General features: G+C 48.5%; 1 long non-coding RNA gene across 1 annotated transcript in view; it reads right to left on the bottom strand.

Annotated features, from left to right (window-relative positions):
• LOC147121410 (uncharacterized) overlaps window positions 1-12,936 on the bottom strand; it is a 37,581-nt gene extending 24,645 nt beyond the window's left edge. The window contains exons 1-2 of the long non-coding RNA XR_015075396.1: window positions 12,852-12,936; window positions 12,566-12,711 (exon numbers count right to left, since the gene is read on the bottom strand). This is a non-coding gene — a long non-coding RNA (uncharacterized LOC147121410). The remainder of the gene's footprint in view (window positions 1-12,565; window positions 12,712-12,851) is intronic.
• Between the last annotated feature and the right edge of the window lie 6,877 nt (window positions 12,937-19,813).

Here is a 19,813-nt window from a genome sequence, read left to right on the forward strand (position 1 = left end):
CGCATGGGCCCAGTCAGTTATGCCTCTGACTGCCCGTGAGCAGTTCGAATCGCTCCCACGCCCCTGAGATTCTCGACACCGGACTTAGGTACAGGTAGCGATACAGAAAAGACTCGAGTAGACAGGTGGTTTGGATGTAAGCAAAACTCAGGATTTTATTAAACAGAAAAAAAATTAACACAGTCTTATGAGAAGTTGCCAGTATATAACATTACAGGCAAATACAAATAACTATACTTATACAGGGAATGGGGAACACATGGCACATCGAGGGAAAACTATCTTAACAATCCCCTTATCCTTATCCCACCCCCTATACCTAACTAGATTAAGCTATGAGGGGCCAGAATTTATGCTCACCAATCAAAAGGGTTTGTTGGACTCAAAACAGCGGTGGGGTTCGGGGTTCACTCTTGGTGCTCTCTGGAGCCTGCCATCGTCATGTGGTCTCCGGGCGCTGCAAGGGCGTTGTCCAGGTTTGAGTCTCTGTTAAAGTTAAAGTCTCTGTTTGGGTACTTTACCTTGCAAGGATGATTCTTCTCCTTCAGCCGACAGTTTGAGTTTATATGAAGATAGTCGGAGGTTGGCTGAGGCTGAAGGCCCGATGATTCGAAGTCTACCCTCAGTTTGTCTCCTCAGTTGGTCTTCCTCAGTTGGTCTTCCTCGGTCTTCCCTCCTCCCCTCGTCGCGTCCTGCCTCGCCTGGCCTGAATTGTCCGTGTCCATGTCCGCCCGATGCAGTGCCTGGGCGATTTCCAGATGGAGTGGTAAAAGGCACGGGCAAAGGCCAGGGGGTAAGCGCGGGATGGGGAAAGAGCGACAGCCACGAGGGCGAGGGGCCGAAGAGCAGAGCAGAGAGAGAAGAGAAGAGCGCGATTGCTACCCGGGGCCTTCAATTATATTCTTTTCAAAAACCCTTATCTGCGCGCCAAATCAGGTTAGTTTTTTTGTCTTAACCTTGGTGGGCTATTTTAAATAATGGTAGCAATCCATACTAACTGTTTTTAGATGGCCGGTAATCGCATCTACCAGCCCGATAATTGACTTGTTTTGTCAGGAATGTTCCTTGATGGGCCTGCCCAGCCTTGATGGCTTTCTTAATCTGTTGTCGATTATATATGTAAACTGCTTGATGGCCTTAACTATAGGCCTAACTGAATTTAGATTTGTCTCCAATTCGATCTAATACATAATTCAAAGTCCTGTCTGGTTTCAAAATATAAAGGCCTAGAAATTGAGTTGACGCCGCGCCAGGGCTTTAGCGCCGGAAATTTAGCGCCGGCGCTAATTCCCTTGCGCGCACCAAAAATTCAGTAGCGCCGCGCCCAGACGGCTGCCGGCGCTACTGGCGGGCGTGAGTGCCTCCCAATGGGCGCTGAGTGCCGCATTGCGGCGCTAATCCGGCGCTGCGGCACCCGATGCGGTGCGGCAGGCTGGGGAAGTGCAGGCCTCCTCCTCCCGTTAAGGAGGCGCTGCCTTCACCCGATCGCTGGCCATTTGATTTTTTCAAAAATGAGCCCGGCACCTCGGACAAGTGCCGGGCTTGCAGGCCAGACGCATCTGTTCCGCGGGGGGGGGTGGAGGAGTCCGGGGAGGGAGGTGCGGGCAGGCGGCCGGCGGGAAAGCGGCCGGCCGCCGCGCGACCTTAATGCGCCGGCGCTAACTTGTGTAAGACTCGGTTGCCAGAGTCTTAGTTGCGGCTGCCACGGGCGAGGCGGCCGCAACTGAATTTCGGCGTTCGGGCGCGTTGCCACGGCAACCGGGATGCTGCGCACACCGATGACGTCATCGGTGCCGGCGCAGCGCAACCGGCTAACGCCGATGGCAGCGCCGAAGTGAATTTCAGAAACGGCTATCATTGCGGCGCTAGGCCCTCTAGCGCCGCAAAATGGGCGCTAACCCTACTGAATTTTCAGCCCAAAGTCTCTCTTCACAGAAACTGCAGCTTTGGTTTCGATCCACAAGCTGTCTGCGTTGCAGAGTCCATTTAAAAATCTTACAGGCTTTCTGCCACGAGGCACAGACGCCATCTTGGGTACCCTTTTTGATTTAAAATGTCCACGCAGGGTCCTGTTTATTAATAATAACCTTTGGGGAAATGTAGAAATTTTGCAAATCTTACAATTCTGCAAGAAATGGCCTATCTCTGTAATCTCCTCCAGTCCTACAACCTTCCGAGATATCTGCGCTCCTCCAATTCTGGCCTCTTGAGCATCCTGATTTTAATCGCTCCACCATTGGCGGCCATGCCTTCAGCTGCCGAGGCCCTAAGCTCTGGAATTCCCTCCCTAAACTTCTCTGCCTCTCTACCTCTCTCTCCTCCTTTAAGATGCTCCTTAAAATCTACCTCTTTCACCAAACATTTGGTCATTCATCCTAATTTCTCCTTATGTGACTCCTTGGGACATTTTACTACATTAAAGGCACTATATAAATACAAGTTGCTGTTGTTGTAGTCGATGCATTTGCTGTTATTGTCGGTCACCGCATTCTCTAGTTAGGTGTTGCGGAGATACTTTGCCATCTGCCATCAGCAGAGGAGTGGATTACCAAATAATTAGACATAAGGAGCAAAAGTAAAATACTGCGGATGCTGGAAATCTGAAATACTCAGCAGGTCAGGCACCACCTGTGCAGAGAAAAACAGAGTTAACGTTTCAGGTCAATGACCTTTCATCAGAACATAAGCATAGGAGCTTATGGTAACTGCCATTAGGTACAGAGCAGAATGGAGACATTCAGAATGGCTTGGCTCTCATCTCTGATTTTTGTTGGCCAGGAGGAAGTAGAACACACGCTGGAAACTGACCTGGTTAGATATTTCCATGAGATAATTGAAAGTTTATTTGCTAAATTATCAGGATTTTTTTTACCAAATGCAGTAGTGGCATGGGAGCAATTTGCTCTATGCATGGATTTATACAGTGTTTCGTGTACCTCACTGTGTGCACTATGGAATCTGGATGCAAGACTCCTTTTTTCTTGTTCAAGAAAAAAAAATGCAAACACATTTTAAAGCCTTAATATCCTTAAGGGGGGAAAATTTGTCTGTTTAGCGCCAGATGTTAGCGCCACGAGATGGCACTAAAGCGCTGTTCAGAGCTCTACCGCCAGCTGATGGCAGTTCCAGCGCTGCACGCCATATTCATCTTGCCACTAGCACTGCCGGCAAACTCAATCACCAGGGATATCGCAATCATGGAGATCATGACATTAGTGAGTGTGCAACGCTCACTTGATGCCCAATCTTCCAACTTTGTTTTGGCCATTGAACTGACTGACTGGAGAAAACAACGACAGGTTGAAGTGGTGTGCAGCAGCAGGAAGCCGGCTCTAGCGACGCTATTTAAAGGGATCCTCCCCAATCACTTGCAACTGACAGGGTTTTGAAGTTTGAGTGGCTGTGTGCTAATTCCTGCTACTATACACATATTACATCAACTCTATTAACTAATCACCCTTTTGCAATCCCTTAGTGCCTGTCGATCGTGTGCCTTTTCCTACTCTAGTGCTCCTATGTAGTGCGCCCCCAGTGGCTGCAGCATGGCTGGTGGATGGTTGCTGAGTATGACCTCGACCAGCTCTGGACCTAGAAGGCCCAGGTGTAGACTGCACCACCTCGGCATGTGCAGCAGCAGTCTGGGCTGGCTGGATGACAGGTAGCGACAAGGGCAATGGTGGAGTGGCAGTGGTGGGAGCAGGAATGCTGTTATCCTGAGAGAGGACAGCAGGTTCCTGCTCCACTGACTCACTGTCACTCCCCTGGAGCAGCACCTCAGCATTCCTAGCAATCTGCTGGAGCACAGATTGCTAGCCTGCTGCAACACTGTGAAAGCCCCGGTCGACGGTGGTAGACCCAGTCACAATGGCAGCAGGCAGAGCTTGGGTGGCATCATGCTGAGGCTTCATGGGAGCAGGCAGAGCTTGGGTGGCATCACGCTGAGGCTTCATGGGTTAGACAGAGCTTGGATGCCACCAAGCACAGACTGCATGAGAGCGGTCTGAGCTTCCGCTGCAGCTCTAAGATGTTGGGTCGCTTCCGCCTGGGCTGCAATGGAAGCTGCGACATCACTGATCATGCACACCCATCACGTCTGGGTCACCACGGTCTCTCTGGGAGTGTACCATCATTTGCAGACTGGAAATAATGGGCTCCATGCTCTGCGTAGAGCCTTGTGCAATGTTGGAGGTGGACTCCTCCATGCTCCTCACCATTGCCGAGAGGCTCTCTGCCAGCCTTACCATTGCACCTATCATTTCCGTGTGCATGCCCATCACCCTTTTTCTAAAGGCTTCCCCATCGAGGTCCTCATCTGAGTCCTGTGCAGCAGAACTCATGCGTGCGAACTCACCCTCTGGGAAGCTGGTCCCTGAGCTACCCTTTCCCCCTGGCCTTGCTGCAGCCGATTCGTCCCCGGTGCCTCACCCTGTGCAGATCCCACTACTGCATTAGCCTCTAAAGAACACGTAGTGCCGGTATCTGAGCTGGTGTCTGCGGGTGAGAGATGCAGTGACGCAGTGTGTTCTTCCTCCTCCTCTTCCTCCTCTTCTTCTCCCCCCTCGCTCTCTGCGGTGCCCTCAGGGACAGGCTGCTCAGTGTTTGCTGATTATCTGAAAGCAGAAAGGCACAAGAGTCGGGTTATGGTGAGGGGAGGGGGGCAGGAAGGCAGAAGTGCATGCATACAGCATGAATAGCTTGAAAGTGCAAAATGCTTGTGGGATGAGGGGGTAAGACTTATATCCTTAAATGATTCCATGGCACTATTTTGAAGAAGAGCAGGGGAGTTATCCCTGGTGTCCTGGTCAACATTTATCCCTGAACCAACATCACTAAAACACATTATCTGGTCATTATTACATTGCTATTTGTGGGAGCTTGCTGTGTGCGAATTGAATGCCGTGTTTCCTACATTACAACAGTGACTACAATTCAAAAGTATTTCATTGGCTGTAAAGTGCTTTGGGATGTCCTGAGGTTGTGAAAGATGCTATATATATGCAAGACTTTCTTTCTTTACCTTCAACTAGATTATGAAAAGGAAGCCCTAAATGTTCATGACAAGGAGGCTAGAGGTTTATCCGTAGACTGAGAGACTGATGTGGGGTGAGGGTAAGATTGGGATTGAGAGTGAGATTGGGATTGAGAGTGAGATTGGGATTGAGAGTGAGATTGGGATTGAGAGTGAGATGGGTGAGAGTGAGATGGGTGAGAGTGAGGGCGAGAGATTGGGAGAGAGTCGGTGAGCAGATTGACAGTGAGACTGAGAAATGTGAGTGAGATTGAGATTGTTGAGAGTGAGAGGCTGAGATGCCTGAGATGGGTGAGGGGGAGAGCCTGAGATGGGTGAGGGGGAGGACCTGAGATGGGTGAGGGTGAGGGCCTGAGATGGGTGAGGGGGAGGGCCTGAGGTGGGTGAGGGGGAGGGCCTGAGATGGGTGAGGGGGAGGGCCTGAGATGGGGGAGGGGGCGGGCCTGAGATGGGTGAGGGGGAGGGCCTGAGGTGGGTGAGGGGGAGGGCCTGAGATGGGGGAGGGGGAGGGCCTGAGATGGGGGAGGGTGTTCAGAGTCTGAGATGGGTGAGGGTGTTCAGAGTGAGACTGTTGGAGAGATTGGGAGAGCAGATTGACAGAGAGAGACTGAGAAACGTGAGTGAGAGAGAGAGCGATATTGAGAGTGAGAGAGTGAGAGCGAGATTGGTGAGTGACTGAGATTGGTGAGAGTGAGATTGATAGTGACAGTGAGAGTGAGATTGATGAGAATGAAAGACAGATTGGTGAGGGTGAGATTGATGAGAGTGAGAGTGAGATTGATGAGAGTGAGAGGCTGAGATGAGTGAGACTGAGATTGGTGAGAGTGAGCGTGTGTTTGGTAGAGTGAGACTGAGATTGAGAGTGAGGTTGTTGAGAGTGAGGTAGTGAGGTTGTTGAGAGTGAGGTTGTTGAGAGTGAGGTAGTGAGGTTGTTGAGAGTGAGGTAGTGAGGTTGTTGAGAGTGAGGTAGTGAGGTTGTTGAGAGTGAGGTAGTGAGATTGTTGAGAGTGAGATTGTTGAGAGTGAGATTGTTGAGAGTGAGATTGTTGAGAGTGAGATTGTTGAGAGTGATGGAGAGCGATATTGGTGAGAGCAAGCGAGAGATTGGGAGAGAGCGAGAGATTGGGAGAGAGTCGGTGAGCAGATTGACAGGGTGAGACTGAGAAATGTGAGTGAGATTGGGTGAGAGCGAGATTGGGTGAGAGCGAGATTGATCAGATTGAGACTGAGTGGTGAGAGTAATGCTGATCAGAGTGAGATTGGTGAGAGTGGGATTGAGATTGATGAGAGTGCAAGACTGAGATTGGTGAGACAGATTGGTGAGAGTGAGACTAAAATTGGTGAGAGTGAGACTGAGATTGGTGAGAGTGAGACTGAGATTGGTGAGAGTGAGAGTAAAATTGGTGAGAGTGAGGTGAGACTGGTGAGTGAGAGACAGATTGTTGAGAGTAAGATTGATGAGAGTGAATGTGAGATTGATGAGAGTGAGAGTGAGATGAGTGAGAGTGAGATTGGTGAGAGTGAGATTGGTGAAATTGAGAGTGAGATTGATGAGAGTGAGAGTGATGTTTGTGAGAGTGAGAGTGATGTGGGATGAGAATGATACATGTAAACTGCAAAGGGAAGTTCCTATAACCATAAGTAATATGATATTTTTTGGTAATGTGCAGTCACACTGAGGAATTTGAAAGATTTTATGGAGGGAATGAATGTGCTGAGGTTAAATTAATTCTTTGATAACTTTTATAACTGCTTTTGAAAATTCATACTTTCAAGCATCCTAGTTCTTCTCGGACTCTTTTCATTTCAGCAATTAATATTGTATAACAGGAGAAGGTGTTAATATAACAAAGGAGAAACTATTATTTTGCCACTGACAGTGGATTTAGAGGGCAATTTTGCTGGTAATCTTGCAGACTGAATCAATGGCACTTCAGTAAGAAATAACTGAATTATAAGACCCACATGGGAAGTTCTGACTCTACAAAGATAATGAACCACTCGGATGCTGAAGGATTAAATCATGAAATGAACCTTTTGATCCAAACTTATAGTTTTCAAATTCACAAGCGTAAGAATTGAAAAGTGTTTAATTTGAATATATTTCCTTGATATTTTTTAGGGCTATTATAATTATCTTTGGATTCATGAGCTATATAATTGGGAGACTGAAGGCAAAATCAGTTTGTGTCAATGTTAAAATCATGAGTTGAATAATGTTTAGATTCATACATGCTTGAAGTGTCCATTAAGGCTGAGCATGTCTAGTTGGTTAGTAAGCCCAACTATTCTGTTATTCATGGGAATTTAGTTGGAGAAAACGAATGCTAAAACAATTAAACACCATGGCAAGGGTATCAATGAGCTCAATGACCATAACAAAATAGAAGCCAGTTAATGTGCTCACCACCCCTGCCCCCAGAAACTGCCAGTTTGGCGATACTGACTAGAGTACTTATTTTGAGCCAGGAGGAATTAACGACACTTACGATGAATCTTGTAGTGAGCAAAGAAAGAGAGAACTTCAGATGTGTGAGGTTAATGAATAACTTGTCATGTATTTGAATTTCTGGTGCTATCATCTGTACTACTCATTTCTCACGTTTTCTTTTACTTAGAGTCATACAACACAGGAGGAGGCCATTCTGCCCATTGTGCCTGTGCTGGCTCTTTGAAAGAACTCTCCAATTAGTTCCTGCTCTTTCCACATCGCCCTACAAATTTCTCCTTTTCAAGTATTTATCCACTTCTTTTGAAAGTTACCATTCAGGGAAGAATATAATTATGGCGATGTATGCCAGTTATCCTGCCAATTCTGGATGTGATATTTGGGGCCGATATTTATCTCCTACCTGCCCCATATCTTGGCAAGAATGGAGCAGGAGCGACGTGAAAGTGAACGAGACTCGCATCCTGCTGGCTTCTCTCGAGAGATCTTGTTTCTGTAGCTGCCCAGTTGGCTCAACTGATTATTGCACTGTCTACCATGGTTTGCAGACCAGAAGAGTTTGCAGGTTTAATCCGTGGTCTGTGCTGAATTAGCTGATCTCAGCCAGGTGAGGTCCCTGATTCTAGCCCTTTCCTTTGCCCTTTTTATATGGACTTGTAGACAGAGATAGGCTAGGTGGGGAAGGCCCTAATAATTCTAATAACTTTATTACACATTTCTCAATATTATAGACACTTGCATGTTAAAGCTAAGAATCTGCAATAATAAGCAGGTTCTAAGAGGTCATATTCAGGACAAGGTTATAACAGACATGGTGGGGGCTATTTTCCCTGGGTACTTTAGTCGTGGAAGGTAAGGCATGTGGTAACTGTGCTCCGAAGTCTGATGGTAGAGGAGGTCTCTTGAAAGCATCTCCGAGGTAGCCAAGGTGGGGTCTTGGGCTTCAACGCCTGGTTAGCTCGCTTTATCGCAAGACGCCATATTGGTAAAGGAGTTGAAGCGCATGCTAGGAATGGCTCTGATGACCAATTAAATTGGCTCTTAGCACCCATTAAAGAGGCTGCATGCCATTTTGCTGGCTAGCGCTTCCATTAACAACCTTTCCTAACAGCGAGCAGCTGAACACGAGTAAAGAAGTTGTTGGTGAGGATTGTGAGCGTTACTAAAGGCACTCGGCATTCACCGCTCACTTGTCACTACAGATCGACTGACTACAATGCGTTTGAAGAGGACTTTTGATACACATCAGGAGACTTTCTGGGACGCTTTGGCAAGACTTCACCAACACTCTATCAATATTTATTCCCAAAATTCTCTCAGGACTTCACCTAAAGAGAGTGAGTGCTGTGCTACTGTACCTTATTTGAGACCTTATAGGAGTCACCAGGAGAAAGAAAGTGTTTGATCATGGGTATTTTGCTAGGGGTGCCCCTTGGTCTGCAGTAGGAATGGGAGGAGGAGATGAGGTCAGGCAAAGCAACAGCAGCTGCTGGAGGAGAGAGGGAGAGGAGGGACTGGATGGGGAGGAGGGACTGGATGGGGAGGAGGGACTGGATGGGGAGGAGGGACTGGATGGGGAGGAGGGACTGGATGGGGAGGAGGGACTGGATGGGGAGGAGGGACTGGATGGGGAGGAGGGACTGGATGGGGAGGAGGGACTGGATGGGGAGGAGGGACTGGATGGGGAGGAGGGACTGGATGGGGAGGAGGGCTCCAGATTCGTGGTGACTTGCAGCATGCTCCACAAACTGGCAATCATGAGTAACCAGCCATTACCAACAGCAATTGTGCCATAGGTCTAGCTCCCTAACCACAGGAGGAGGAAGAGGAAGAGAAGGTGGTTGAGGAGGAAGGGGCGGAGGAGGAGGTTGAGGAGGAAGAAGAGGTTGAGGAGGAGGAGAAAGTCGAGGGGGACCAGGGGGATCACCAGAGCGCTCCAGTTAGATGGCCTGCACCTGGGAGGACACGCACCGTCCTCTAATTGAAGAACACTTTTGAGAGACGTCCTCCACCATCAGATTTGGAGCAGCGTTGCCACATGCCTTACCTTCCAGGACTGAGGATCCATTAAGAAGTCAATCATCTGCACTCAATCCTTTCAACCCCTTCCCCATGAAGAACAGAATAAAAAAGACCAACAATTCCACCACTATACAATTACCATAATCACTCTTTATCTAGAGCAGAAACAAGCAATGACAACATGACACAACCAACAGTACTTACAAATACTAAACTATTCACCCTGGTTCAAACCCTTAGTGGCTGTGGTATAAGCGCTCTTGTCTGCTCTGCTGCTTCTAGAAAGTACAACCTGAGTGGCCAGGCTCTCCACGCTGGAGAGGATGGGTTCCAGGCTCTGTGTCAAGCCATGGACCAAGCTGGAGGCAGACTCCTCCATCCCCCTAGCCGCAACCTATAAGCTTTCAGGCAGGCTGTCAATTGCACCAACCATTTGGTGTGTCTGACCCATTAGCCGCCTTCTGAAGCTTGGCCATGCGAGGTCCTCATCTGACTCTTCTACAGCAGAACTAGTGTGTGACCTTACCCCATGGCAAGTTGGCACATGTCGTGTCCCTTCCACCTGGTGTGACTGCTGCCTGTGCGAGAAACTGTGGATCATGTTCTACCCTAGCCTCTAAGTTATGCATGGTGCCGGTCTCTGAGCTAGTGCCTGTGACAGTGGCAGCAAATGATGCAGTGCCATCTTCCTCGCTCTCCTCCTCCTCCGCTTCCTTCGGTGTGCAAGGTGGCTCTTCTTGAGTGTGTTTGCAGGTTTGTTTGTGTGTGTGTTCCCTCATATGGTTGAAGAACTGTGTGATGTGTCTGAGGTGTGAGTAGTACCTGTGAAGGATGCAATATTATGGGTTGTGTGAATGTCAGCGTATAGTTAGATGGTGGATGCAGTGTTTTGAGGTTGTGATTCTGGTGGTTGTGCAGTTATTGAGAAGTGTGTTTGTGAGATGGAATCTCACCTTGACCACTCATGTTAAATCATTGGGGGGAGAAATTCGGTATAGCCCCTTTTGGGGCGCTAAAAGTTGAAAAATTAGCGCCAGGCGCTAATCATTCTTGCCTCCCACGAAATTCAGTTTTAGCGCTCCAAGAGGGAAGTGGACCACTAAATCAAGCGCTAAACACTTCTCTTAGGGCGCCAAGGTCCGAGAGCGGGGCAGTAGCAGCAGAGCGCTAAGCAATTTTGAGCGCATTGTGAATTTTCCATCTCGGGCGACAACGGGGCGCTGCGCACTTTATGATGTCACAATCTGCGAGGCGCTAGAGGCCCAGGTGCTAAGAGTTAATGTCAGCGCTAAACCAGCACTGAAGTTCGCGGGCGTTGCTGCATTCGCCGCGCCCGGGCGCTATCCCCTTAGCGCCCCCGCCAGGTGCTAATGGTAGGCGCTAACATACCGAATTTCTAGCCCTAGTCTTTTGTCCATTGTTATTTTCACAGTTTATATTTCACCAGCTCAGAAGTCAGAAATGGTGATGTTCGCTAATGATTGCATAGTGTTCAGTTCCATTCACAACTCTTCAGATAATGAAGCAGTCCGTACTCGCATACAGCAAGACGTGGACGACATTCAGGCTTGGGCTGATAAGTGGCAAGTAACATTCGAGCCACACAAGTGCCAGGCGATGGTTGTCTCCATCAATCGAGAGTCTAACCACTGCCCCTTAACATTCACTGGCATTACCATCGCTGAATCCCCCAACATCAACATCCTGGGGGTCACCATTGACCAGAAACTTAACTGGACCAGCCACATAAATACCGTGACTACAAGAGCAGGTCAGAGGCTGTGTATTCTACGGCGAGTGCCTCACCTCCTGACTCCCCAAAGCCTTTCTACCATCTACAAGGCACAGGTCAGGAGTGTGATAGAATACTCTCCACTTGCCTGGATGAGTGCAGCTCCAACAACACTCAAGAAGCTCGACACCATCCAGGACAAAGCAGCTCGCTTGATTGGCACCCCATCCACCACTTTAAACATTCACTCCCTCTACCACCAGCGTACCGTGGCTGCAGTGTGTACCATCTACAAGATGCACTGCAACAACTCCCAAGGCTTCTTCGGCAGCACCCCCAAACCCGCGACCTCGACCACCTAGAATGACAAGGGCAGCAGGCGCATGGGAACACCATCATCTCCAAGTTTCCCTCCAAGTCACACACCATCCTGACTTGGAAATATATCGCTGTTCCTTCATCATCGCTGTGTCAAAATCCTAGAACTCCCTCCCTAACAGCATTGTGGGAGTACATTCACCACACAGACTGCAGCGGTTAAAGAAGGCCACCACCAACTTCTCAAGGGCAATTAGGGATGAGCAATAAATGCTGGCCTTGCCAGCGACGTCCACATCCCAGGATCGAATAAAAATAAACACCCCAAAGGCCCATTCTCTTTAAATCAGGCAGTTTGACTCCCTCCTGCTTTGGCAGTGAGAGGCAGTTTGAGCAAATGATGTTGGGATGAGGCAGATATGTTACACACTCTACTGTGTTCTGAAACCAGTCTATTCTCTGCAATGGATGGGGTATCAAATGCAATAAGTAGAGGAATCATCAGAGTTATCAAGTGGTTGGACCGTTGGAGCAATAATTCGAGGTGACATCATGGGCAATAATGGGATAGCTCCCTTTGCATTGTCCTATAAAATACTCCCAGGTCAGTAACAGCACAGATAAGATACACAAGTAAAGCTCCCTCTACAGTGTCCCATCAAACACTCCCAGGTCACGTACAGCATGGGTTAGATACAGTGTAAAATTCTCTAAATTGGTTCACCAAGCAATGCCAACTCATATACAGAATGCGTTCAATGCGGCAAACAGCTCCCTTTCCGCTATCCAATAAAGTACACCATGAGAAGAATATGGAATAAAAATCCCTCTACATGTAAGTGCCAAGCACTCCCAGGTGAGATATGGGCAAGGTTTATAAATGAGTTAAGCTCCGGTCAACTTGCTGCATCAAACACCGAGCCTTCTGGCAGCTGTCGAACAGCTCCCAGTAGCTGGTTAGACTCTCACCATGGCAAAATCCTGGGCTGAAGAGATTCTCAGTCAAGTTCCTCACCTTTCCAATCATTGTTGAAGCTTCTCATTTTATCCTGTCTTTAACGCTGGGGGTTTTGGTCCCACCAGATCTGCTTTGTGAAGCAAGCAATATTTCTCCAGTCCCAGTTTGTGTGGAGATGATTTGACTTCTCTCTGTCCACTTTCCTGATAAACCGTTAATATAAAAATGATTAATATTAATTCTAGAATCTGTAACTGGAATACAGTGGGACTGTTTTTTGTGACTATGATTGTATTTAATTTGAATATATTTGCAATTAATTAAATTTGGTTGAATTACTTACTTTTATATAACATTGTTCTTTTCTTTGCCCTATTTATAGGAACCAGACTCACTCAGTGTCAGCTATCAACTCCAGCTCCTCCCACAGTAACTCCCACTGATGGTGTGTAACCAGGGCATAAACCTGTCTCCAGGTGACATCACAAAGGAGCCAGGAGCCAATCACAGTCAGGAACTGTCACAAAGCAGCCCAAGCCCCGCCCACTCGAGTTACAGGGTCATATGGCCAGGCTCGGCACCTGGGGTGCAGTCTCACTGGGCATGAGCGCAGGTTGTACGATCAGTCATGTCTCTGAACCTGCTCCCATGTACTGAGACTCCAGACAGGGAGCACAGCCTCCCAACTTACTCTTTACGAATTCTCTCTCCCCTCCTCCAAATGTGAGGTCCCACTAAATGACCCCATGTCCACCTCTTGCTTTATACACCCCGAAGTCTTATATCAGGCAGTGTGCCTCCCTCCTGCTTTGGCAATGAGAAGCTGTTTGAGTGAATGATGTTGGGATGAGGCAGAGATACTGCAGCCCCTTCTGTGTTCTGAACCAATCTATTCCCTGTAGCAGGAAGGGGTGTCAGAGGCAATAGATGGAAGGATCATTCAGAGTATCAACCAGTGGGACCATCAGAACAATAAATCAAGCGGGCATTGACGTAATAAAGACTCACTACGCACTTGGTTGTACATAAAGCAAGGCTTAATCGAGTTGTAACAAAACATGGAGGTCTAATTAGTAGTCACTAGCTTCCTGTTTCCAGATTGTCTCTGGCCAAGTTGGGCCCACGTCCGAGTATTTATACTCTTCGGATGGCGCCCTCAGCTGGCCGTTCAGTAGTACTTCCTGAGTTACTTCTTGTAGAAGTTGCGATTTATGACATTCTTCCTCCCTAAAAGGTTTGGAAGTCCAGTCTTCCTTTAACGGACTAGGTGAACCAAAAATAGCCGTAGTCATTTAGCTTTCTGCTTGTGACCGGAAGGCATGTCTCCCCGGACCGTGTCCTGGTCCCTGGGTCGCTTGGCCCTAACCGGTAAGTTGGTAGAGTCCGCGTCGTCTTGATCGTCCTGTGAAGGCCTGGGAATATCATGACTCCGGGTGCGGGTCCCCACAGGTGCAGAGCTGGCCTCATCCTGGGTCGTAGCCAGAGAGTTTCCGGCGTCCTGATTTCAGGTGGCCATCCTACGGGGAGTGTTCGGCTCCCTGAGTTGATCCGGTAGCACTGCCAGCAGATCCCTCAATGTCCCAGGTAGGGCGTCATCTTCATAGGGGTGCGAAGTGTTGACATCATCGTCATGGGATCCTTCATCATTCGGGCCCGTGTGACCAGTTGGGCAGAGAGCCAGATCTCTGAGCAAGACGGTGGACTCCCGGCCATCGGGGTACCGCACGTGCGCATACGTGGGGTTTACCTCCGTTAACTCCACCTCGTCAATGAGAGGGTCGTTCTTGGCAGAGCGGACAAACCTCCAGAGTAGCACAGGGCCTGGAGCCACCAACCATGATGGTAGAGATGTCCCATGTGTAGAGCGACGCCGGAACTTGAAGAATCGCTCTTGAGGTGTGACATTAGTGGATGTGGAGAGAAGAGACCTGATAGAGTGTAACACGTCGGGGAGCACAGTTTCCCACTGCTGGTCTGGTAGGTTGCGTGACCTCAGTGCCAGATGGACAGCGTTCCAGATGATGGCATTGTATCGTTCAACCTGTCCATTGCCGATTGGGTGATATGGTGTCGTCTTACTCGAGGCAATTCCCCGTTGGGAGAGATAACTTTCAAGTTCACTCGACATAAATGAGGGACCCCGATTCGTGTGGATAAAATTGGCTGTACCGCAAAGGGAAAAGACCTGATCAAGGCATTTAATTACCGTAGAGGTAAGCATATTAGGACAGGGGAAGGCGAAGGGAAAGCGTGAATACTCGTCTACCATCATAAGTAGGTAAGTGTTCCGCGTCGACGAAGGCAATGGCCCTTTAAAGTCTATGCTGAGCCTCTGCATAGGCTGCATTGCATGTATGAGTAAGTCATCTGATGGGCGGAAGAATTGTGGTTTCAATTCTGCACAAATCCTACAGGAGGAGCATGTTTTCTTTACGTCCTCCGTTGAGAATGGTAGATTTTTGGAGCGCACAAAGTGCAACATACGGGTAACGCCAGGATGGCATAAGTCCATATGCAGATCCACCAGAGTCGACGTTGACATTGAAGAGCAAAATACCCGTGTGAAGGTATCTGGGGCCACATTCTGTTTGCCAGGTTGGTAATGGATAGTATATCCAAAGGCGGCCAGCTCCATCCTCCAGAGTTGAATGTTATTATTTTTGATTTTCGTGCGCTTCCGGTTATCCAACATGAAGGCCACAGAGCGCTGGTCAAGTTATGAGCGTGAAATGACGCCGAGCAAGAAAATGACTCCATTGGTGTACAGCCTCGATGATGGCTGTAGCCTCCTTCTCGACAGGGGGGGGGTAATGGAGCTCGCTACCCTGTAAGGTTCTGGATAGGAATGCCACAGGTCGACTGTTATGTATTGTGTGTTCTCCTCCCACCTGCGGTGGCGCTGTCACAGCAGATAAATGGTTGGGTGTTCTCTTGGTTAAGTTTAGCTCTCTTTGTTTGGAACTCTCCAGAACGTTCCTTTCCTTCCTGAATAAAGCACTTCATGTTTGAATCTCTGGGTTCTGAGTTCTTATTGTGTCTAGGTAGAAAGGTACCGACACAACAAAGTGGCGACGAGGATCGGATGAATCTGCGTTGTGGGAACTTTCTTGTTTTTGACTACAAAACACTCGGGACAGAGCTTGCAGCATCACATTAATGTTACGGGTGCAGTGAGTAAACAGAAATTTTAATTTGAAACGTGAGATGGCTACTATATTAGGAAACATCGGTGATTTTGATGAAAATGTGGAGCAATGGAGCGCTTATACGGAACGTTTTGACTAATTTGTATTGGCGAATGCAGTGGCAAACGAAAAGGTCATGCCTACCTTTTTGAGTGTAATGGGGCCGAAGACATTCAATTTACTTCGCAGCCTTGTGCAGCCAGTTAAGCCAGGAACTAAAACGTATAAGCAACTAGTGGAAATTCTTGGAGCACGTTTTTCACCAAAACCTCTGGTTATTGCTGAGAGATTTAGATTTCACAAACGGAATCAAGAGGAGGGGGAATCAGTGACGATGTTTATTGCTGCTTTAAAAAGGTTGTCATGTAAGGGTTGGGGGCTTCTTTAAACTGGTTTAAAGTAATTTTCCTGGTCTTGCAGCCTTTGCCTGCACTCAGACCAATTCCAATAAAACCAATTTTAAAACAGCGGTTCCGAATCGCTACCCCTCCTTTAGTTCTGAGTGGAGGAACTTATAATTATTGATATTAAAGCAGACACGTAGTTTGGATGAGAGAAAAAATCAAGTTTTATTAACTAAATAAACTACAATCCAGGAATAAACTATACCACACGAACACAGTAATTACATTAAAACTATATAACAGGGGGGTTGCAGACGGCGAAAATGAGGGATAAAATGACTACAATGTTATTTAAACAATCTTAGCAATTACCCTCAAATCACCACCCCAAACTCCTGCTAGGTTGCCTTGTTGAGGAGTCGGAACACCCTGCTCACCTGTGGTCCAGCGAAGTAAGAGAGCGAGATAGCTTCTCAGCAGCTATCTTTATACCTGGTGAGGCCCCTGCCGTTCTGCCTTGCAAGGGCTGTGTGCAAAATTCCCTACCCAAAGGGTCCAATACACAAGAGAAAGCTGTGATTGGCTAACTCAAAGTGGTTAGACTGGGTTAATGTGTCTTCCGGAGCTCCCTGAGCTGAAACAAAAGAATGCAACAGCCCTATTGTCCAGTGCTGGGTGATTTAAAACCCATTCAATTGTTAAACGTTTCCCATTCAAGGTACAAAAGTCTCTTCTGCAGTTTAAATGTATCCACTCGATATACAATTGCTTTGTAAACAAAGCATTGTCCTTTGTCTTCAGCCATATGGTGACAGCATTTTTATCCCTGGAAATTTAAAAGCACAATGCCCAGGGATTCTTTAATCAAAAAAATTGATCTTCAGAACTGTAAATTATTGCGAATTCTTACAGTCCGCCCTTGGATACTTCCAGCTTGCTTGTAGTATCCTCTTGAAGAAATGAGCAATGATTTCTGACCCCTCACAAACAACCATCCCCTGTATTTACCTAATAGCTATCTGCCACTGATCCCCGTCCCGTCTATTCCCCTTTAATTCAAGAAAAAAACCATGGTACGGTAGGCATCTTACAGATACTTCAGTTTTCAATAAGGGTTCTCATACCCCTACACGCTTGTAAAATTATACCGTGTAAACCAAATTTACAATCACTTTTTTACATCATAAGTTATTACAAAATGTTGCAATCTTAGTTACACAATGTAATCAAAACGATCCCAAGCACGGAGAGGGTCCTACGCCTCTGCTCAACTTGGAGTTGTCACAAACTGGTCCCAAGCACGGAGAGGATCCTACGCCTCTGCTCAACTTGGGGCTGTAACACAAAATACAAAAAAATTAAACATTTGAAACAACATGCTTAAATAAACCCGGATCATCACGTGCCGATGATGGGTCGCGAAATTCGAGTGGGCATTGCTCTTCCCACCCGGGCAGTTAAAGTACCTTCCACCCCCCTTTGATCATCTTAAACTTTAAAACAGGCAGAATGGATTTACAGACCAGCCTGCTCTGCCAGCCCCGAGCCGTTCCATTGTCCTTTTGTGGAGGCGGGGTACCCCTCATGTTTAAAAATTACCTTGGCACAGACCGAGACCAGGGAGTATGGGATCTCATGACTCCCAGTCCCTCCCCCTCCCGTCTTCCCTCGACTGGCTGCAGAAGATGATGGGTGCCTGTGTGGCGGGTCTCCCTGGCCCCACACTGATCCGGCCACCCACTCATCCTTCCCAGCCACACTTATCCTCTTTGCCCGTGGGCCCCCGGGTGAGTTCCTCCCTCCCCCGACCGCACCCACGCGACTCTTGGGTCTCCCCCTCCTCTATACAATCATTCCCGGGCCATCACCACCCACCCCCGGGGAACGCATCCCTATGACAAGGCGCCCACGCTTCCCCATCATGACTCCTCAACAGCAAGGTCTCCTGCATGTGAACTTCGGTCAGGATAGTGCTGGGTTGGGGGCCGTGCCCCACCCAGCTGGAGCCATCTCCTCCCCGTAGGAGGAGTAGGCAAGTTCCTTCGGATCCTGTCCGGTTTTTCCCGAAGATCGCTGCGGGGTCTCCTGGATTCGTCCAGTGGCGAGGTGATCCCCAATATTCCGTATCTGTATCTTCATTCGATGCCGAGCTCGGGCTGGGCGAACATGGCTGCTTCATTTTCCAATCTCCTGCAAAAACTTAAAAGGGACATGCAGCCAGGTCTCACTGACCTGCTGCCTTAGGTGGAGACATGGTCAGGTCCCTCGACCTCGGACCAAAAATACAAACATTTGGCACACATGTTAACTTAAACTCTTTAAACTTATACTTGCAACTAGTTATGTCAACAAACTTAAAATACACCTTAAATCAAGCTATATACACACATAGCTATAATACAAATGCCGCCCGTCTCCGGATGGCCAGACTAATCTCTGGCACTGTCACAGATTGCTGCTGGCTGCAGCGAAGCTGGACTGCCTCCTGTCTCTGGTCCCTCGCAGCTTACGGCTGTTGAATGGGGGCCTCTGTTCTCTGGCTTCTCCCTGGCTCGGGAGACCACCCTACTCCACTGTAAAGTGGGTGACCATGCTTTCTTAGGCTGGGGCACCCGCTGAGACCTTCTGAGGGGTGTCTCTCTGGGGGAAACTTTGGCTGGTGGACCCTGAGCTTGGGTCACAGCCCCAGCTGGCTGGGAACCTTCTCCCCCATGTCCAAATGGCCCGCACTGTATAATGTACCTGGCAGCCTGCTTGTGCAAATCTCTCTCTGGGTTTATCTGCTCTTCCCTGCCCACTCCTGTGTTGGGGGCAGGTATACTCTCACCACCCGCTGCTGGTGGCTGGAAATTTTCCTCCCCATGTTTAAAACCTGGTGTCAGCTCCCTCCCTATGTCTCCTGCAAGAGGGATTGCTATCCCTGCCCCCGCAGGGTCCCACATCATCGGGGGGACCACTCTAGAAGCGGGCTGGGAAACTGGTCCCTTTAAACAGGCCACCGTGCCTGTCTTTACAGGCGGTGAACTTGCAATTGCATGGACAGCAAACTCATGTTCCCTCACCTAGGTGGCTTTAACTGGGGAATTTTGGACCTGCCTTTTTTCTGGGGCCAAAACTATCCCCTGTGTGCCTCCCTTGTCCCGGATTTCTGCTACTAGACCTGCTCTACAGGGGTCCCAGAACTCTCCTTCCCTGTTCCCTGGCTTAAACAGCTTACTCTGAACATGAATGGCTCCTCCCCCCACACAAGCCACAGAGCTTGCCTGTGAACTTGTGCCTGCTGTGGGCTGAGGATTCCTATTCTCTTCCCGCAGTCTCATCTCACAGTCCCTTGCCTCTGTGACTTCCTGCACAAGGCGCTCGATAAATGACTGGCATTTCGTGACCTCTAGTGTGAGGCGTGCATTCTCCCGCACCCTCATTCCACTAGCTCTGGCCTCATACACCTTTCTGAGGTGTTCTACCTCCGCCTGGCATTTTTCAAGCTGGGACTCCCGATTCTTGGCCTCTTCAACCTCCTCCTGCACCCTCTTCTCACCCTTCCTAACCCAGCCACCTATACCATGATAGGTCAGCCTACACGCTGCTGCTAACATCCACAGGGCTACCCACATACTGAAAACAACAAGAGAAACAAGAGCTGATGCTTTCTCCAGATCCAGACCACTTATTAAATCAAAAACTGCCTCCACTCCTACCTGGCTCGCCATTGTAAGGGTTGGGGGCTTCTTTAAACTGGTTTAAAATAATTTTCCTGGTCTTGCAGCCTTTGCCTG

The sequence above is a fragment of the Somniosus microcephalus genome, chromosome 3 (genome assembly GCF_052327205.1).
Source record: "Somniosus microcephalus isolate GS21.2 chromosome 3, FLI_Smic_1.0, whole genome shotgun sequence".
In the NCBI taxonomy this organism is placed as follows: Eukaryota; Metazoa; Chordata; class Chondrichthyes; order Squaliformes; family Somniosidae; genus Somniosus; species Somniosus microcephalus.